This window comes from Apus apus, chromosome 7 (genome assembly GCF_020740795.1).
Source record: "Apus apus isolate bApuApu2 chromosome 7, bApuApu2.pri.cur, whole genome shotgun sequence".
NCBI lineage: Eukaryota > Metazoa > Chordata > Aves > Apodiformes > Apodidae > Apus > Apus apus.
The window spans coordinates 2,071,124-2,092,959 of record NC_067288.1 but is presented as its reverse complement, the minus strand read 5'-3'; the positions used below and the strand labels follow the sequence as shown (position 1 = coordinate 2,092,959).

The window sequence follows — 21,836 nt, the reverse complement described above, 5'->3', positions numbered from 1 at the left end:
ACTGGGATCAGTAAAGATTTTCTGAAAATTCCCAGGGGTATCTATAGGTTTCTCCCACAGCTGGATTTGCTTCCTATCCCAGGTTTTTAATGCAGGCCCTGCTCTGTGATGATGAAAATGTGAAAAAGAAAATTCAGGGTAATTATATTGCTTTAAGTAACGCCGATTAATCTTTGACTCTTTTTCAATGTTTCAGACTCTAGTTTGCCCTCTGAACAGGTGTCCTGCTCAGTGAGGAGAATGAGAGCAGTTCCTATTTCCAAGGGCATTATTTTTTGTAAGGTAATTATTTATTCGTTAAATAACTTTTTTCTTCTTTACTGCAGATTAACCCCATTTCCATTTGAGTAACAACAGTGAATGCAAAAAACAGGGCCAGACTGTGCAAAATGAACATCCACTACTTTGTAATCATTTAAATATGCAAAGCCTGACTTTGATGTTAATGCACCATTAAAAGAAACCTGGGAAATTCACGTGTCTGCTCCTATATCGCTTGTCATAGCAGAACAGCTCAAGGAGAAGCTCATTGATTTACAGCATCAAACCAATCTCAGCAAATTTGCCATCTTGTCAAAAAATTTTGGTACGTGACATCTTCACATTTTTACAGGTGTGGGAAACTGTTCTTTTCTTCCCCACACAAGTCAAAACAAAATGCCCCCCGGTACCGGCTTGCGACAACAGGACACGGAGAATTGATGGGAGGAAACTGAATCTACAGAGCTTGTGCTTTGCTGTGCCCCTGTCTTCATCATCCAGCAGCACCAGCCACCTGGTCCATGAGAGCCTGACTCCAGCTCTCCTCCAGTCCTTGGGGATGGAGGAATGGCTTCAACACCCCAGTTCTCAGAGTCCTTTCACAGTGACTGTATTTTCCAAACCCAGACGTTAAGTTTATAAAGACCCTGGGATATCAGCATGTTTAGGACATAGTTTGATGCTTTGGAACTGTTATTCTTAAAGGGAAATGAATTTGTTGTTGTGGAGTTCATGTTAGAATCTCCCAGGCAGTGTCTAGATGATACCAATTAACAAGAATCACAGAATCAACACCAGGTTGGAAGGGGCCTTAAGGGTCCTCTGGCCCAACCTTTCTTGGCAAAAGCACAGTCTAGACAAGATGGCCCAGCACCCTGTTCAGCTGAATCATAAATGTATCCTGTGTTGGGGAGTCCACCACTTCCTTTAAATCGTTCTGGGCAGCAGTTTGTGCAGCCTTTTAGTTTTTATTCTGAACTCAAGTTAATTGGGAAAAAACGTGCAGCACTGTCACCCATTTATCTGTAGAAGCCAAGCCATGACTTCTGTAATTCCTCCAAGTTCTGAAATGCAAAGCTTCATTAAAGTATCAGGAAATCACCAGTGCCATTCAGAAAAGAAACTAGGATAACTTAGGCATTTGCAACAATTTTCAGGCTTGAAACACATATAGCTGTTGAGCTGGTAAGAGCTGCCTCATCAAAGTAACAGTTTGTTTTTTACTAGTAGCAAGTAGGACACAGAACACGTACACCTTTGGCATAGCCAAGTGAACTGTATTGCCATTTCTAGGAGCAAAGAAGGCAGATAGATCCCTAAAAGCATCACTGTGTTGCTGTAACGTGTGGCACACAGACACACACTGATTCCAGTCTGATAAAAGCCAAATAACTTTTTTTTTTTTTTTAATAATAATAAACAGGCCTAATTGGTATTTCAACACCACTGCTTTAACTGCTCTCTCAAGAGGTCTCTGTTTCCAGAGCCACTGCTTCCTGTTATGTTTTGCATATTCACGGCTTGTTCCACACATCTACCAGCTGTAGCACTTTTAACTCTCCCTGTGCAGTTAGAGTTATCGTGCTGAAAATGCTCTTCCATGAATATAAATGTGCTATGGCAGGATAATGTGAGCACAAGCCTGAGAAAACAAGTCCATATTGCCACGACAGTTGCATCCACATTGGAAACCATATACGTCAGCCTGGGTAAAAATCGTGCTCTAATCAAAGGGATTCATCAGAACAGAAACAGTGCATAGACTAAGCCAACAAATAGCCTCTCACAGTGCAAGATTTCAGACTTTGAGACACCAACTCACCAGCTTTGCAGCCTGCTGTCCCTGTTGGAAATGCCTGGTGCCTGTCACCCTCTGCTCCCAAATTCTATGGATACGTGATTAATCAGAAATGCACTTTTATTATAATGTTTATATATGCTGGTGCCAGAGCTGGCCCTGCTTGGAGCAGGTTCCCTGATGATCAGCCTGTGGATTTCAAGGCACAGCAGCTATTGTACTCCTCACCCTTTACGTATTTGTAAACACTGATGAGGTCACCCCTCAGTCTCCTTTTCTCCAAACTAAAGAGACCCAGCTCCCTCAGCCTTTCCTCATCAGGGAGATGTTCCACTCCCTTCATCATCTCTGTGGCTCTGCCCTGGACTCTCTCAAGCAGTTCCCTGTCCTTCTGGAACTGAGGGGCCCAGAACTGGACACAATACTCCAGATGTGGCCTCACCAGGGCAGAATAGAGGGGGAGGAGAACCTCTCTTGATCTACTAACCACCCCCTTTCTAATGCACCCCAGGATCCATTGGCCTTCTTGGCCACAAGGGCACACTGCTGGCTCATGATCATCCTCCAAAAGAACGTAGGCTTGCTGGAGTCTTTCTACTTCACATGGTAGAACTTCCTTGCAGAAACAACCTGAGAACGCTTGTATAGCTGGATCTTCAAAGCAGCTTCACCTCAACCTCCACTTCTTTTCAGTCAAGTCATCTTAATGAAAAACGAAGCCTCTGTGGACACAAACCTACGGTTTTGCCCGTGAAAATGTGGGTGCATGCTGCAATAGAGCTGACAGGCATTGCGTTCTGGGGAACTGGACTCGCTGCGACTTCACCCCAAAGGGTAAAACAGCCAGCGGGACATTTTTCCTCCAGCGCTTCCAGCGCTACGAGAAAAGTTACGGAGCGTTTTCCTCGCCCGGCAGCCGCGCTTGACACGCACCAGGCGGAAGGGCGCGTTGGTAACGCTGACCTAACAACCGCAGCACCAAGACCTCTCCTTTTAGGTAACGAAAGGCGCGCTCCGATGAAACCCCGTCTCCCGCATCCCTGAAGGGATTCGCACCTGCCCGCTCCCCGCAGGCCCGAGCCCGCACCGGGAGGGGCCCGGCGGGGAGGAAGGGCAGCCCGGGGGAAGGAAGGAAGGGCAGCCCGGGGGAAGGAAGGGCAGCCTGACAGAAAGCCCCGCGGCGGCGGCGACAGACCCCGCGGCCGGGGGCGCCGGTCGGTGCCCGGGCGGGAGGAGCTGGGCGGGCCCCCCGGCCCCCGCGGGCGGGTGATGCGCGGGGGCTCCTCCTCCTCCTCCGCCGCTCCCCGCCGTGACGGCCGGACGCGCCCCCCGCTCCGCGCCGCCCCTCGCCCGCCCCGGCCCGCCCCGGCTCCCCGGAGAGGCCGCCCCGCGCCCGGCTGCCGCCGCGCTCGCACACCGCCTTGGAGCCGCCCGGTTCCCTCCACCCCGCGCCTCCTCGGCCTCTCCGGCCCGGGCCCCCGGGCCGCGCCCAGCGCTCCGCACGGCAGGGCGGCCGCTCCGGGCGGCGGCACCTGAGGTGAGTGTGTCCCGGGGGGGGGGCTCGGGAGGGGCCGGGGGCGCCGCTTCCCCCGCCGAGGCCCGGGGCTGGGCCGGCGGGGACCCTGCTGCAGGCCGCGGCCCGGGGGGCTGGGGGCCCCGCCACCGCGTCCTGCGGCCGCCGCGCAGCCTTTTTATTCCTTTATTTCTTCGTATCCCGACCCCCCCCCCCCCTTCCCCGCCTCCTCCGGGCGATGTTTTATTCATGACCCCGCCGGGCTTTGTACGGGGAGCGGGCGGCTGCCTCCGCGGCCCGCCGGGCGCTGCCAGACCCCGCGGCCGGGCAGGGTCGCGGCTCTGCAGGCGAAATGGCCGCGGGGTGGGCAGGGGTTTGCCAGCCGGGCGGGCAGCCCCGGGGGGTCTGGGGGCGGCCCCAGGGGTCTGGGGGCGGCCCCGGGGTCTGGGGGCGGCTGAGGGAGTCTGGGGGCGGCCCGGGGGGTCTGAGGGTAGCCCGGGGGTCTGGGGGCGGCCCCGGGGTCTGGGGGCAGCCCCGGGGGGTCTGGGGGCAGCCCGGGGGGTCTGGGGGCAGCCCGGGGGGTCTGGGGGCAGCCCGGGGGTCTGGGGGCGGCTGAGGGGGTCTGGGGGCGGCTGAGGGGGGAGGGAGGGAGGCAGGGGGTCTGCTGCTGCATTCCCTCCCCATGCGGGAGGGAGGGAGCTCGCTGCAGCTCTGCCGGCCTCACGGAGAGGAAACAAGTCACGACGAGGATTTCTGTAGCAGATTTTATACGTGTGTGTGTGTGTATCTATCTATATATACATACATACGTGTCTCTTCTCTTTCAAGGGCTCAGCAGCAGGCTGAGCAGCACCGATTGCAGCGCCGGGTGTCTGTGAGCCCGGCGGCACTTACACCGGCACGGAGCTGACTGTAGATGTCAGGCTGTGCTTGCACTAGGGTGATGTCACGTTTGTAATAACGCGCAGAAATGGTGAACTCAGTGCGGGGTGAGCGCGATGGGAGCGGTGCAGACCCAGCTGGCGTGGGCAGGCTCGGTGTAGCCGTTTCCTTTCCCGGTGCAGGCCCTTCAGCTTTCCCCTGCCCTCGTTGGGTGGATTTCAGTGGACAGATTCTGGTCCTGAGTTCTGTTCAAAGAAACATGTGCTTTGGTTTTGTTTTTCTAACTCTCGGTTTGATAACAGCTGTAATGCTACGTGTCTCTGAAGATCTCCCAGGTACGGGGGCTGGAGGTATTTGCCCTTTGGTACAAGTGATACAGCTTGATGTTGCTTAACCTTACATTATCTTACGCGTTGTATAATGAGGAAGCTTGGTTTGTTTAAGACTTTGCGATGATGTAATACAATAATTATAAATCTTATAATTGTCTGAAGAGTCTTTAAATACTACTCTGTCTCGGGAGGTACTTGATGTGTGTTTCTTTCTGAGAGTCTCAGGCATGGATGAGCAGTGTTTGGTATTAATCATGTTTGTTTGGAGGTGGGAGGGCAGGAGCAGTTTGGCACTGGTACTTTAAGTTGTAATTGATGGGTGTGACGTCATGGGGTAGATAAGCTTTTATGGGATCTGCCATGTAAATTATGGCCTTTGTTGATATACGTGCAATTACTTGTTTTGAAAATCCATGCTGCATAGTTTGCTTAATAGCCTTCTCTGGGGCTGTGAATAAGATCTAGCAGAATGTGCTATTACTGTGCAGTGTTGTTCAGCAGTGGAACACGTTCCGCGTCGCCCCGTGCTCGCAGGCTGCGCCGGGTGTGAAGTCGTGGAGCCGCACGGCTCGTGCGGTCGTTGGCTCTGGAGGCGGTGGCTGGGTGCTTTTATTTTCTCTTTTCTCCATTACCTATTTCATCTCCGTTACCTACCTTGTCTTTGACAAGAAGTGGGGTGCTGGCAGGAGCGATCCATACTGGAGAGAGCAGCGTGGTTATTTAAGGCTGCTGTCGTTTGTTACGCAATCAGATTAGCAAAGGTTGAAATGATCGTTCAACTTTGGTAAACAAATTATAACAACAGGGATTAGGGTGACTGTGTAAATGGGAGAGATGTGCTGCAGTTAGCATCTTGCAAATATTGGATAAAAACATAAATGCACACAGTAATCCAGTAAATGCATTTTTGGTAAACTTCTCTGGATTATAATGCACTTATACTATTGATGGCCTGTACTCCGGGAGCTTTTGCAGTGGGTTAGGTGCTGCCTGCATGCAGGGACAAACTTACTTTCAGCTTCATTTAGTTGACAAGCAAAGGCCTCAGCAAAGGTCTTTGTGCTCAGCCCAGTTGTGCCTGGGGTGCTGTGCAGGCTCCATGCTACCTGCAGCACAGGTGTTGGGTCTAGGAAGATGATCAGTGCTCAACTGGAAGCTTTTTAAATTAAAAACAAACAACCAACAACAAAAAAAAACAAAACAAAACACCCCACCAAAACCAAACCTGAATTCCAGACACGTTTGCTGAAGCTGGCAGCCCCTCAGCCAGTCCATTATTAGCTGGCTATTTCTTCCTGTTGTCGTGGAAGCAGCGTTGCTGCAGGAGGGGTTTTTAAGGCTTGTCTCCCTGAATCTGCTCAGAGAGGAGGTGATGATGCATGTGCTGCGTGGCAAAGCTGGGCACAGGCATCACTGCTCGGGGTGAGACTCTGCTGGGAGAAGCAAGAGCTAGTATGGAAAGGGGAAGGTGGAAGGCTGGAATGTGGGGGAAGTAGCTGGAGCACAGGGAGGAGAGGGAGGCATTTATTGGCCCTTCAGGGGCCTCTCTTTGTGCACCCAGTGCCTCACTTGGACCCCCATCTGCGGGTGCAGCGCAGTGGTTTTGTGGGGGCTCTGCTGCTTTAGAAGTGGACCTGGCTCTAAACATTCTGTAGTGTGAACGATACCCACCATTGTTAGAGTATGGGATGGCATCAGGTGTTTAGGGAAAAGGGGGAATAACTGACTTCTGGCAGTCAGTTTTCTGGAGGCCTTCATATTGGCATGGAGCCTGAGCCCTTCCACCCTTCCTCTCATTCCAGGAAAGGTAAGATGCCTGTGAGAATGCTGCTCTTGCATCCTTCAGCAGAAGATGATGGAACAGCACTACGCTTTGGTTACACGTGCAAAAACAATCTGGAAAGGGTTTTTTTAAAGTATTCTTGTCTCTTATTTCTTTGCTGCCTGTATTTGATTCTATATAAGCAGGGGTCTAATTGCAGAGGGATTTCACAGGCACTTGCGAGTATATATTACTATGCTACTGGCTCATTGTTGTGCTGTGAAACATCTTTGTGACTAAATGTACACATGCACATTTTGGGTATGCTGGAATCTAAAAAGGTACTTCTGGGAATAGGTAATGTTGTTCAAGCAGTATTATTGTAGGATGTTCAGAGAAGAGGTGGTGTGGAATTTGATATGCAATCAGTAATTTTGAGACTATTTCTTTTGCCGGTACTAGTCTACTTCAGCTCCTATTTATAAACAGGATGGTATCTTGTAATCTTCGATTTTGTAGACTGAATAAGAGCAGTTACTCTTGGTCAGACAGAGATCTTGACTAGCTCAGTGTCTCTACTTATGGGGCTGCTTACAGGTGCCTGGGAAAACTAACTACAGGGTTTTCCTCCTCCTGGTGAACCCTCCCAGCAGCCGTTGCTCTAGGAAGCGCCTGCACTGGCAGTTGCGCCGAGGCTGCTGATGGGTTGTCTTCTCTGAAAAATGTCTAGTTTGGGTTGAAATCCTTTATGGCGTTAGCATTCACAACATCCTGTTGTAGGTGAATTTTCGGTGTAATTGAGCGCTCTGAAAAGGATTTTATTTGTTTTACAACTTGTCATTTGAAGTGCCTGCCCTGTGATTTTTATCTGAATTCTGGAAGACTGTCTTCCTTTTTAGATTTCTAAAGGGAATAGTGATATGTATGGGGATGTTAACAGGTCTTAGCACGTGTATAAGGATAACTGCTATATGGTTGCAGTAAGCGACACTCCTAGCCCCATTTAGAGTCACCTTTCATAGATGATACATACCATACAGCTGTTGCATTTAGGTGATTGCATTTAAAAAAAGTGTTCAAATACAAGAGGTGATGCGATTTCTGCAGCTGTACATCCTGTCCTTAGATTGCAATAAGACTTGATTCAGAACGACACAGGTGACAGAAGAGGTGCTGAATGGCAGGGAGTGACTTCAGCAATGGCATTTGAATTTCTTGCCAAAGCAAATCTTTGTAAGGTATCTGGTGCAACATTTTAGGGGATGTGGAAGGATGCAGGGAACAGAATTGAAAAATTGTATTAAATAGCTTGAAATTAAGAAATACCAGTTCCCCTAAGTGCCACATCCTGCAGTAAAAACAATGACTCAGTCCCTGAATTTTTCTTTCAAGTTTGCTTTTGACATGCCATCAAGGGCCATTCTAGGAATAGGAGGGTGTTGAAAAGCTGTGTTTTAAATTCTGCTTTTCATTTGTGTGGGCAGGGAGGTGGGATCTTTTGACAGTGAGCTGACCTACAGTAATTGCTGCTCCAGGAGTCTGTGAGGGTTCTTGGAGTCAAGTGGGTTACAGAGTTTGTTATACTGGTGGTAACAGTAGCTACGTTTGGAGTATTAAAATCAGCCCTCCAAAATTTGTTTATTTATTATTATGGCAGTTTCTGAAATCCTATTGGTAAAAATGGGTGAAATTTTCATGTTTTTAAAGCAAATGCAAAATCTTCATCTTTTCATTTCTACTGTTATTCCACCCTGAATTCTATAAAACTTGTGATTAAAGTGAGCAGAATTTCATCTTGGTGTTTTATGGGTGGGTTAATAGTAGAGAGTGACCAGATAAATGTTTTCTGCTTGTTTTAAAAATAGAGACACTTACATAATGATGGTACACACAACAACAGTACATGCAGATGAGGAAGATCTCTGTAACGGAGTGTTAATCCAGCAGCATCCCTTGCCTGTGTGTCTGCTTCAAAGGAAGGTAATTCTGGAGTGAAGAGATACCAGTGCCAAGTGATTTAACTAGAATGTTGGTCCAGTCCTGAACAGCCTTTAGGCAGGGCTCTGGTTTAGAGGCTTGGAGAAATGGAATCGGGGAAAACCATTCTTTCTTTTTTTGTGGAGCAGTACCTGTGTTTTGAGTTGTCTTTTCATGTGTGGTGTGTGCTTAGTAAAACTGAGGCTCCATTTTGTAGAGTGGAGTGTTATTACTAATAAAAACCCCAAACTCAGTGAACATGCCTGAAAGCATCAGCATCGCATCAGGGACTTTTCCTATGGAAGTGGCCTCAGTTTGTTTTTTAATTCTGTCCCTGTGGCTCTAACAGAATGTAATAGACTTTATCCATCAAGTATGGAAAAAGATAGAACGCAAGTTCACTTGAAACATGTATTAATAGGAAAAATTTTCCAGGATCTATATGTACAGATGGGCATTTTCCCAAAAGTGTATGTTGGGTGTTGAGGCAGTAACTATGTTTTTGCTAACCCAAAGTTCTAGCCCTGAACCTGTCTATAAATACCATAGTCTCACCCTTTTGACTCTGTGGAACGGTATGTAGCTGGAATAATTTCATACATCAGGACATAAAAGGACCTTGGTGAACTTGTGCTTTTATAATAAACAAGGAATAGTTTGTCCAGGTTGCCCAACAGAGGAGTTTATCCACACAAAGACGGCCCTTCATTTGGTGAGGGGGAGGGACTCACCTTTTAGACTTCCCTCCTTAGAATTTTTGTCTCATCCCATCCCAAGTTTTTATTAATAAAAGCAAAACAACTTTGATGTGATTATGGATGTTTGGCAGATGGACCTCTGCATTTTCGAGTCATGGCTCATTTGATGTACAGAGCTTGTGCAGTGTAGGTTATTGGGCAGGTAGGTTGTTTTAGCAGGAAAACGCAGAGGAAGGAACAGACTGCTCTTCCTTCCCTTTCTTATGGTGGCAGCAGCATTTTCTGTGAACTGCAGAGGTTCCTAGATGACGTGCTGATGTTGGTGTGCTGTTCCCTGAGGAAATGGCTTTGTTGAAGTTTGCCTTTCTGTTTGGAGAATTCGTTTCAATTTGCTGTTCAGTAAGGTTCTGAATATTGGGTATGTGCACATCTCCATTGGAAAACAGTTTGAGGGAAGAATCGGCTGGTAAAACAAAACAAATGCTCTCTTTTTGAGGGCTGGTAAGCCCCTTTCAGCATCAACTTTGAGGGGTGACTAAGATGTTTTTCTGTTCTGGCAGTAACCAGTTTGGATCCTGGTGCTTAATTTTGTCTACAGGCCTGCTCATCTAAGCTGCATCTCAAGGGAGTGCAGCTGGTGTGCAATAGATGTACTGACAGAATGTGCCAGGAGTTTGTTTCTTTGTTGCAGATGGATTTACCCAGCGCTCCATCACTTCAGCAGCCTGGTGTTCTCTGGAGTAGGATGTTTAAAGATGTGGTTTGGGCTGCTGAGCGTGGTCAGCCCTGTGAGGGACAGGGTGCCCACCTTTCCTTTCCGAGTGCACTCGTGCTTGTTACGTACGCGCAGAGGCTGTGGTCTGCTGGATGCCCAGAGGCTCAGCTTTCCTTTTGGAGCCTTTATTTTTGCAGGGATCTGAAATAGCAGAACTAAAGCTGCTGAGTAAGCTCGACTGAATCCAGGGGAGCAGATCTGGCTGCTGTCCCCTTCACCCACCACAGAAATGCATGGAGGAGGAACTACACCAGCACTTCAGGGATTTGTTTTATTAGTGGGTGAAAGAAAAGGCAGCTGGGGTTTTCTAACGCTGTCTCTGTTATTTTTACCACTCAGAAGTTCTTACAAACAGTATTGTTTTTTCTTATGATGTTTTTAAATTACTACCTATTTTTCAGGTGTGGGAGCCTATAATGTAAAATTATCTGTCCAGTGCTACTGAACTGACAATCAAAACCTCCAAATCAAAACAAAAATGAACAAGCTTCTGAGATAATTTCTGTTGTTTTTCCTCTGTTTACAAAAAAAAAAAAAGCTGTATCCATTCTGCTTTGGTCGTGTCAGATAAAGGATATCTTTGAGATTAAAAAGTCTAGATGCTTGTAAGAGGAGTAGAACACTGCTTTCTTTTGTCTCAATCATTGCAGCAAAGGATACTAATTAAACACCAAACAAATTGGGTTTTGGGGAGTTTGTCTTTGCTATCACAGGGAAAATGTTTTGTTTGGAAGAGCTGCCTGAATTACACCCGCAGGTGTTCATATAGAGATAAATTAGCCCCTAGCTGCCCCAAATCTTCCTGTTTCAGTCTGCAGAAATATGCCAGGGAAGCTTTTGAAATGGCAACAGCCAGTCTGCATGTTCTGGAGCAGATTGTGTACCAGAGACTGTGGCACAGCCCTAAGCAAAGACGTCAGCAGCGAGGAGTGACTGTCGTCCCCAACACAAACAGACAGACTCCATCAGCATGGCAGACTGGTGAAGAGTGACACAACACTAATGGGCAGATCATGATGATTGTCAGCTCAGAATGCAGGGGCTGTTTGTTGTTCTTCCCCAGCGACAGGAGCTGACTCTGAGGTGGATTTTCCTATAACTAGCAGTCTGCATCTTTGACATTTTGGCAAGAGTGAGACTATTATAAATAAATCTTTGCATCTTTGACATTTTGGCAAGAGTGAGACTATTATAAATAAATAGTGAAATAAGAGGCCTCAGGCTTAGTAGCAGCATTTAGGAGAATAATAAATGCTCAGCTTGGTGAAGCTCTGTTTAGTTGTACATTTATTTGGGGATTTTTACAAGCATTGTGGAAAATAATGCACTTGACTCTTCACTGAGTTGCAGTGGGATTGAGGGGACCTAATTTCCCTAAGACCATGAAAATCCCAGGCTTCGTGATGTCATTTTTATTTGCCTTTGCATTTCTGTGTTACTTTCTGAGCCTTTTTTCATCCACAGCAAATGCTCGGGTGTTGCAACAGAAATGCTTTGAAAGCCAATGATTTGAGAGGAAAAAAAGGCTGGAGTTTCTAGGAGAAAGTAGGATTAATCTGACACTAGGGTAGAGATTTGTGAGAGAAGCCTGGTCAAGTGACGGGCTGGAGAGAGGGGGGGCTTCTGAAGTCAAGGTCATGTCTTCAGCCGAAGGGTGATCAGGCTGACATCTTTGTGACAGGGGTTTTTGCCTGGCCTCTCCCACAGGCTCTGGGTAGCTGTCACGTTCTTCCCCCGCAACTGCCTGGTGTTCTGTGAGCTCATGTCTTAAAAAAAGGCTTCTGAAGTGAACAGCTTTCCAGAAGGTCGTTAGAAATTTAATACTACAATTTTAACCAGGTTTGCGAGTTACCTCTAACACAAACAGCAGTGCTGACGACTGCTTTTCAATTATTAATTTTTGTACAGCGTGTTGTTGGCCATTAAGATGGGTTGTCTATGCAAAGTGGTTCCATAAAGCGCAAATTATTAGCTTCTATGTGGGTCAGAAAACATTGCATGCTTGATGTAACTCTTGTAGTTAAATAGACTCCTTTGTTAAGCAAATAATTTAAGCCCTGGTTACTCTTAGCAGTGTCAAAAACATACATGAAATCTTGCTGAGTGTAAATAAAGCATTTCAGCTTTGAATGATGACTGCAGGATTTGGCTTAAAAGCTATTTTTGGGCCACGGGCACAGCCCAAAGCCAGGGGATGTACGTGGCTCTGCTCCTCCAGTGGCGTCAGGATGGAGGATGACTCAGTCACCCCTGCAACTTCCTTGTTGCTCCAGAAAGGTGGTGATTTATTGCAGGTCTGTGCCAGCAGTAAATACCCGTCCACCCGGTGCTGATTCAGCTGTTTGGAAAGTGGTGGTTAAGGATGTGCACCCCGTCTTTGCCTGCTCGGTCCCTCCCAGCTCCCTTCCCACCCCTCAGCTGCCAAGGGTGTCAACAAACCTCTCCTCCCCTGTCCTCTGACTGCTGGGCAGGCAGCCTGAGCATAGATCCTGTTCTTGCAGATCTGCACCAGCCTGGAGATTTGGATGGTGTTCCTGTTGAGTCAGGGAAGATTGGCTGGGCAAAGCCTGCGGGGTTTGGGCTTCTGAGGGCGCTGAGGTTGAAGCAATAGTAAATGTGGCAGATTCAGCACATAGTGCTGCTGCTGCTGGGTGAGAAATTGGTCCAAGCCTTTCCAGGCCCTGCCCTGGCCTTGCTTTGTGGGCAGAACAGGTTGGGCAGCAGCACCCGACCAGAGGAGATTACAGAGCAGAAGCTGATGTTCACTGAGAACGTTCATTAAGTGCTACAGGTCGAGAACTCCTGTTTTTCTGGGTTTTATGCTGCTCTGCAGTACACATGGAGGATTTTCTTTGCTCCTGTTGTTACGATTAATGAGAGGTAAGGCAAGAAGTTCTACTGCTGGCTCTCCCCTCCTGCCTGCCCTCCAAAAGATACCTCAAGGTGCAAAAAATGCCAGTCTAAATTCCTGATTTTGAAATCAAGCACTCAATTTCACATCTTGGAATGATACTACAATGGTTAAAGGATTGCTATGGAGAACAGCATCATAGTGGTGATACCTCCTTTCATCTCTTCCACCCTGCTTTCCCCAAGGGCTACTGCTGCCTTCAGAAAGCACATGAAGAACCTGCTTGCTGTTTCTTATGACAGCCCTTTTCTTTTTAGTGGAGGGAAAATATCAGGATAATTGTTGTGTTCCTGTATCTTTTGCCTTAAGCCAAATGCAGAAGAAAAAACTCTTTTCTGGGGCGTTTTTGCATCCGTATACATTTTGTAAAGACACAGAACAGGTTTTTGGGGGCCGCAATCAGTGCGAGTGAGCCACTTCCAAGACATGGTCTTTTGCAAGCAGGAGGGAAGTTTTAATGTGGTGCTTGTGAGAGGCAGAGGTGGGACAGGTAAGATTCCAGGTAAATTAACCGTGGCAAGGAAGCTGTCTCCCAAAAAATATGCTGTGGATTTTCTGAGTATGTGGGATCAGCTCTACTTTTGATCTTGGTCATGACTAAGTATCTGCAGGAATTCCTATCCTATTTGTGGTTGGATTCTCTTAATGAGTAAATGAGTGAACTCTGTGCTTTTCCAGCCTTTCAGTTTCCCACTCCTCTCTTCCCTACCTGTGATCTGCCATTCTTTCTCTTTACCTACTGACAGCTCCTGCAACATTGCATGAATGGTCCTCAAATGTGTTTTCTATTGAAACAATTATATTGCTTTGAAAATGGTGATGGTGGTGGGGTGTAAAAAACTCCAAACAACCCAAAACCAAAAGGTAATGTGAGCTTCATAGTCTGCTTCTGTCCCAAAAAAGTCCAGCTCTGTGAGTTGGTATCTGTAAGGTGTCTCTAACGAGTGAGCTGAGGTGCTGTCTGTGGGAACACTGATCTGGTCTCTTCATTGAGGGGAAAAAAACAGTGTTGGGTGAGACGCAGGGACCCTTCCATATCATCAGACTGCACGACTGGTTTTGTGTCTTGATTTGAATGTCAAAGAAGAGATGGAAAACAGAAGATGGGAGTGACTTTTGCCCTTAAGGTGATTTATACCTCTTGGTGGTAGGGATTGCAGGCTGGTTTACCAGGCTGCAGGTTCTAGTTCGTAATGCCTACCCAGTCATTAGCCAGCATGTCTAGTAGGTTTGAGCTTTTGGTTAGTCACCAGAGGTACCTTAGGACAGAGTTTAAAATTGCTGAAAATTACATTAGTCTGAGGTGCTGTGTTCATTGTAGTTCTCTGGAACTTTAGGAGTATAGCTGTGGTGCTGTGCGCTGCTGCCTTTAGCGCTTCCCCTGTTTTTTATCCTGCTTGCTGCTTTGTTATGGAGCTATACCAGAAAGGCTTGGATTAAGTGAGTGCCCACAAGGAAAGTTTCAGGGAATACTAGGAAGAGGTATATAGAACAAGTATGCAGCAGAAAATTGGCTTCAAAGCATGCGGTAAGGAGGGGAAAATGTACACGTTTCCAGATATTGCTGCAATAGGAGAAAAATGGCATGGTATAGTGAAAGGTGCCTTGGTGTGGGAGCTGGAAGACAACAGCTCTTTTTTCTGAGAGGCTGTTGAGCTGCTGCCACTGGAATTGCCCATTCAGGCTCATTGCAGCTGCAGTGGTATCTTTGTGGCACGGAACGTGGTAGGACTATGATCTTGTTCTGTGTTGTTATTGGAAAAACGAAAACAGCTCCCTTTTCTCAACTTTGAAATGTTTTTTTAATTTGTGTGGGGTTTTGTTTGTTTTTGTTTTTGAATACAGTGAAATCTGGATTATTTTTCAAAATCTTTTGATCAACTTGAACCTCAGTAACTTCATTCTGTTCTCATAGCAGAATTTCAAATACTGTTTTTAAGTTCATAGTTACAAAGTGTGTTTCCTGTTGCTGTCTAAGACAAGTATTAATGCATCCAGTTCAGTCCTAGAACTGGGGTGTGTACTGCTGTTTCCTGGGGGCTCTTGTGTTTTCTCCCTGTTTCTGCAGGGTAGGACAGTTCTGATTGATTTCAGATTTATATTGCTAATAACTATAAACAGGCAATTCTGACTCATGGGTCATGGAAGACAGAAGTACAGACAAATAATTGTGGCTGTGGTAATTTGTTTACATACAGGAAAATTATGTAAAAATCAGTGCAGATTAAGTTTAGCCCCTGTGTGTGCTTGCATTCAATACCCTGGGGCCAAAACTGGCTACGGCTGAAGTCATGGAGAACTTTGCTGTTGAGCTTAGTAGGTCTGGGATTTAGCTTCTGAATGTTTAGAGGCACCATGTGTTTTGATGCCGTTCGGCACCAAAGAAGGAGTCCTGTGGATTTACTTTAATAGTAAAGCCATAATCACAGATCTGTGCAAGGACCAAGTAAAACATGTCTCTCTGCCTTTCTGATTGCCCTTCTTTAGAAGGTGTGCAGCTCCCCTGTGCATCTGGCTTTCGGTTGTCCCCCAGCCTCTCCTTGCAGCCCCTACCTACCTCGTTCAGACTGGAGCCTGCAGGCACCTTGAGTTTAGTGTGGACTGAAAATTAATACTGAAAAATAAGTTCAAAGTAATGGTAGGCCACCATGGTGCTCAGCAAAGGAGATACTGCATGGGCTCTAACTCTTCTCATTTTGGGGTAGGAGCAGAGCCTTGGTGTGTTGTTTCTGGGTCATTACCATGAAGACCTGGTATCAATAAGCAGAGAATTGAGAGAGGGCATAGTATGTCTGTCCATAAATGTATTAAATGAGGAGGTGGTAAGGTGGAGGACTGGAGATTAAATGTGAAGAGGTAAGCAGCTGATGGCATGAGGCTGGAAACGTGAGCAGGAGAAAATGAGACACGAACTGGTGAAACCAAAAGGCACTTGCTGCTGAAAAGGAAATTGTGTAAGAGCACACGTGTGCTTTGTGTTTCTGTCTTCAAGGTGTGTGGTCAAGGAGGCAGAAATGATCAAATGCTTCCTTCTGTTATTCGTATGGTGCGTATTAGGAATAACAGCTTTTTGAGTGAGAGACTGAGAGCCAGAGCTGTTTTCTGTATGCTGTGAGGCAGGTGCTGGCCTTGGTGTTTCTTTTCCTTTTAGAGGCAGCACTGCAAGAATGAGCCTGTTAAAACAAGGACAGAGCCTGCTCTCTAGCAGCGGGCTGTGGTGCCACATCCTAAAACTGAGTATTGGGCAGTGACACCCCAGGTTCTTGTGGGAGGCACCGAGTAGTACCTGGCACTTGGTGCCCTCTTCTAATAGGTGAGCTGTAGCTGGGCTGGATTCAGCCAGGAGATTTGCCAACTGAATCATGCTGAGCAATGTCACTAGTTGTGAGCAAAGGAGAAGAGTAAGGGAAGAATTTGGTCTCTGATTAGGTTTTTTCACAAATCTGAAATATTAAAGATCAACCAAAAAGGTTGTAAATATTCCAGTTGTGAGCTGTGGTGATTTTGCTTAATGCACTTCAGATGCATCCAAAATAATCCAAAGATGATTCTTCTGTCATCTTTTCCAGGTGGAAAAGTGCGTATTCCACATAGAAGCAATATTTCTTCTGATCTCTGGCTGCACCCTTTGTTTGTTTCTTAGACCACCTCTCTTTCTACCTCAAACGACTTAGATAAGTTGATTCTCAGCAGTGCTGGTTTGTACTCTGGTAGCTGAAATTGAAAGACGAGACGACAACTGTGCAAAAGGCAAAGCAACAGCAACAAGAAAAAAAAATTGTATTTGATTAAAATCCATTTCACTGCGGTACCTTCACTGTAGCTAATCAGGAGTAGATATTTGGGGGAGAAATAAGGTTAAGGATGAAGTTTTATGGTTGAGCCTTTGCTTGCTGAACATGGGATGGGGCTTGATAGAGGAAATTATAGGCTCATCATGGCTTTAACATACGGTTGGGAAGTGGCAATACATTGACTCTCCTGATTTCTGCAGCATTTACTGGTTAATGGGTCTGCTGATGTGCCAGCTTTGTAGGATCGAGGCTAGTTTGTATTTCTGTTTTATGTCCACCACCCTTACTGTCTTGTGTTGCACAGCAGATCTGCAAAGCCCAAAGCAGCATGAATTTCCGTGGAGTTGCACGTTGCCACTTGTTTGACAGGAGAAGCACTGGCAGGACACCAAAGAACAGGAGCTATCCTGTAGAGCAGCAGACATGACGGAGGTGAGGCACCGTACCTGCTGCAGCAGGGCCCTGGTTCCAAGGCCAAGGGCTTTAGTGCTGGTTCAGAGTGGGGAAGTTTGTGTGTGCGGCATCTGCAAAGCCAGTAACACCAAGTTGTGTCATGGGTGTCTTCTTTATTTGGTTAACATTTTAAAGAGCTTCTCAATAATACAATTCTAAAAGCTTAAACTTAAAGATCCCTGTCTTTTGAAGTATTTTCTTGATTAGGTTTACTTGTCAGAATGATTTTATTATGGAGCTTTGTCTTGCCAGCACTGACACCATGTCCCATTTTGGTTTGCTTTTCTTAAGTTCCCTCTCACCACATTACTAATTGTGTTATGTTGGTGCAAGGAAACTCCAGGTGAGATCAGGTGTCATTCTGGGAAGCACAAGTATGAGTTGTGGCAAGGAGGTTTGTTTCCCAAAGCTCACAAGGTGGAGAGGAGCAGCCAGGGGTGAGTGGGGAGCAGTGCAATGTGCAGAAGAGCCTGAGAGGCAAGTTTGTGCCAAGATGCTCGATCCATGTTGACTGGCTTTGTTGCATTAGTGCTTTAGTTACACCTTGAATCAGAGGAGAAAGTTGTCCCTGTACTTGGTTGGGGCAGGAGAAAGCCTTAAGTCATGGTTTCACTGCGTACTTGGTCCTGCCCCTTATTCCTGCACCCTGTCCCAGGTATATAATTGTGGTTTCTGTGGGGTGCAGGATGAAAGGGACCTTTGGTCTAACCCAGTGTAGTTGCTGAGAATAATTCTGCATTGTTAGCTCATCTTTAGAGTCTTGTGTGGGCTAGTGGGGTCTGCACAGAATGGCTTGAGGGACCAGGAGGTTCCACTGTAGGCTTCCTGGAGAAGGAATTGTTTCTTGATTTGTTTCCATACATCTGCAGCTGAGCTTATGGAATCACAACAGTTGTGGAAAGCAGAGGAATATAATGAAAGTTTGCTGTCAAATGAAAAAAAAAACCAACAAGACAAAACAAACCAAACAAGCAAAAGGCCAATTTCTGCTGCACATACAAAAGCAGAGGGTTGAAAAGGTGGAACCTTCTTTGCCTGTGTTGTGCTACTTGTCCTTTGGTTTCCTATATGTGAAATGGTATAAAAATACAAACCACCTCTAGCAGCACGTGGGGACGAAGAGTAAAACGTTAGTGAAATTGCAAAGTATTTTCCCCGTTTGTAAAACGGGGCGACTGTTCTCTGGGCTTGCAAGAGGGAGTTGCCTGCCTTTCATTTCTTTTACAGTGTTTTCTTGTCTTCCTCTCAGATGAGTGCTAAAAGACGTGCTGGTATTTTTGCAGTCTCTGAGGAATGATGGATTATCATCCGTTAAGGGACTGACTGTCTGACTGAAGTAGCAGATTTTGAGCACTGAGAGCACTTGCTCCGTCCGTGACATTACTCTGTGACTATGGTGTACAAATGCTTGCTAGTGGGAAAGCTTGTTCTCATGTTTGTGCACTTAATGATTTGTTTTTGTAAACCCCCTTATTTTTAGTCTCTTTTAAGCCAGTAGAAAAATGAACTTCCTTTGAGTTGGTCACTTCTTTTAAGATGGCACTTACTTCCCCCTAAGTCTGCCAGAGCATTTTTTACCTCTTATTTCCTGCCTCCTCACCTTATGCACAGCCAATCAGAATACTGTTTTTTAAATCCAAATTTAACTTTTATAGTAAATTAACAGTGTTTTCTGTTCTCCATCAGATTCTTTCCATATAATGACAGAAGTTATTAGCAGCTTTTTGAGCATGAAGGGTTTGAGATGTTTAGCCAGCTGAAATGCATCTTTTCTTAAAATGAGAGCACTGCAGCCTGTGACTGCATGCCATCCTTCAAAGTCCCCTCCTCAGTTTTAATTACCACTAGACCTGGCTGTGCTTTGCTTTCAGTTTATATGACAAAAATACATGTAGGATTTGTGGAGTCATGCCTTTGTGTTGGGTGTCTGGTCAAACGAGTGTGAGTCTAGTGCATGGTTGGAGCTCTGCTGTTTCTTTTCTGTGTTTTTGTCTTTCAAACAAGTTCACGTCAGATTTTTTATATAAGTGAATGCTTTATAAGCTAAGCAGAATGTGTTTTTGTTAACTTCATGTGAATACAAGCAAAAATACAGAACAAAAGACATGCAAATATATAAGAAAATACCTGTAAGAAATGTTCTCCATGTGTGAATTCTGTTTTAGGAGAGTTGAAAGCACTAGTTTTATATTTACATGTGTATGTATACACATGTATTGAATCACAAACTCCTGGGTCTCACCTGGTAGCAGTACAGCATGGTGTGTGCCTGGGTATTGAAGTCAGCAGTGAATGACCATCTGCTGTGCACCACTTGGGTGAGGGTTTGGGGCTGCAGACACCCATCTGCAGCTCCCACTCGTTTCTGCTGCTCACCCACGGGACTGTGCCAAACAAGTCCTGTGGGTAAGATTACTTGCACAAAGCCTTAATTGCTGCCATACCCATTTCACTCTTAATGCTACTTTGTCATGGTATCTGCTGACCCAAAAGAAATTATATACTCTGTGCAGATGTGGGAGCAGTAAGAGTGTCTGTGTCCATGCTTCTGAGCAGTAACTCTAATCCCAGGCCAAGTGCTTGTAGCATAAGGTGTATGTGAGAGCTGAAGGTATGTTTGCAATCTCAATAATTACGTTTATAGTAGCTTTCCAGTAAGAGCAATGTGTATGAAGATACAGTAGGGCAGGCTGCAAGGCAGGCCAGCTGCTCCAGTAGCCCGTGTCCCCTGATGTCCCTGAGATGAGTGTTGGTGGCAGACAGAGCAGTACCTGCTTGGTCCAGGCTTGGTACCTTGCGCATGTTCTGAGATAATCAGTGATTTATGTGCAAATTGAGTTGTATCTCAGTGATGTTTGTGTTTAAGGAAGCACGTACAGGTATGTAAAGATTTTTGGAGAAGCAGATGGATATGGCACAGATAAACCATGTCAGTACTAAGTGCCAGGCTTAAGTTGGGTTTATGCTGGTTCCTTTTGCTTTGCCTTGTGCACCAGAGACTCACTTGCTCTTAACTTTTACTTTCTCCCCCCTATTAAATGTGTTAATTGGCCTTTAGCCAGAACGTGTTGCTGCCAAACCCTTGAGAAGTGAAAGCCAGTCTACATGTTTGAGTGTTTTATATATTCAGCCACTTGGTCTGGGGTGATCTTCAGAAGCATGAAGCAGCTACAGCAGAAATTCTGCTTGAGATCTCCTGTGGTCTGGAGCTTTGGAAACCCATCTTGGTTGTGTTTTCAGTGTCAGCAGTTGCCCTGCTCTCAGTGGCTTTCCCTTCTCCTTTGTCAGCTTCAGGAGAGGCCAAACTTGAGGCAGAAGAAGAAGAAAAGTGGAGGCTGAAATGAGTATTTAAGCACTTCTAGATTTATTTCACTGACAAAATCACTGCTTGATTTCTGCAGGAGGAGTGTTAGCCAGAGCCTTGCCAAATACTGCACAAAAGGAGCTAGAGAATGTTGAACACAAACCCCACAGCATTTGATGGGAGTTTATTCTGTTGTTTCAGTAGTGCCTCATCTCCAGATTGAGCCATCCACTTCACTGTGTATGTGGGGGGGGAAAAAGCCCTGACAAAAGTCTCAGAACTACCTACAAAATGTAATGTCCTGTTCATTTATTACTTACAGCAACTGAGCATCTTAAGCCCTTAGGCAATTTTGAGAGTTGCACTGGCAAAAAGATGTTAGCAGTCAAATCTTGTTCACTTTTTGTTCAACTTCCTATATTTTTAAAAGAGTGTAGGATGAAGAAGAAGTGGTTGGTATGGACACAGGAAGAAGTGGTAGGTATGTATGATTTTCTCTTTCTGGATGGGCAGGATTGTTGGCGTGGAAACCTCAGGGATTGTTAGGATGTCACTTTTTCCTTTTCATCTGTCACATCTCTGGGTAAATGACTTCAACATTAAAGATCAGCATTTCGGTGTGTTTGTTAAATATTCTGCTTCCTGAGGCAGCTGTTCAGAAAGCTGAGGGCTCCTGTCTCCATTTTCCTCCTGCCCCTACTCGTAGTCCTCTGAAGGCTGAAACGAGTACAAAAACAGGAAAGGGGAGTGATAAAGTGTGAGAATAAAGTGAGCACTGAGTTAGCACTGCCAGGAGGAAATGGCTTTCTGACAGCAGCCTTGCTTCTGGGGAAAAATAAACCAGGGGTGAAAATCGAGTTCTCTCTCTTGTCATGTTTTTCAGTGTTGTCCTTCAGCAGTTTTTTCATGCAGTAAAATGTAGGAAGTATGGCCATTATACTGAGTGGATACTGGCCCTGGTGTTTTGGCAAACACCTGTGCAGTGTATATGGACCAAATTATCTAACAGGTTAGTTAACATATTGTCTGCATGCAAAAGAAAGTGATGATGCTGATGGGGGCATCTTACAAACTGAGTGAAGGACTTTGGCCCGTGTGTTGTGCTTCTGCATGTGAAAGCTGCTGCTTTTTCTTTCAGTCCTATTTTTTTTTTGTCTTGCCTCACTCTCCAGATATTGTGCAAATTGATGGAGTGGTGTTTTTTGTTCTTCATAATATTCCCCCCATGGAATTGCTAGAGAATTTGCTGTTATATAGCAAAATATAACATGGGGTGTGAAAGTCTGTCACTGCTTTAGGGCCTTTCCAGAGCTGCAGAGCCTGTCTTAAGAGTCTGGGGGGACTCTAGATTCATCAGATGTTGCACGTGCTCCTTT

General features: G+C 45.9%; 1 protein-coding gene across 3 annotated transcripts in view; it reads left to right on the top strand.

The window, feature by feature from the left end:
• The first annotated feature begins 3,462 nt into the window (after window positions 1-3,462).
• The window catches only part of C7H1orf21 (chromosome 7 C1orf21 homolog), a 106,143-nt gene continuing 87,769 nt past the window's right edge, over window positions 3,463-21,836 (top strand). Inside the window, exon 1 of one of the 3 annotated variants that reach the window (XM_051624406.1) lies at window positions 3,463-3,596. The gene's annotated coding sequence lies outside the window, so the exon portion shown is untranslated. Of the gene's footprint in view, window positions 3,597-4,621; window positions 4,790-6,208; window positions 6,594-21,836 lie in introns of those variants that run through there. The other 2 variants (XM_051624407.1, XM_051624408.1) reach the window with 2 other exon arrangements.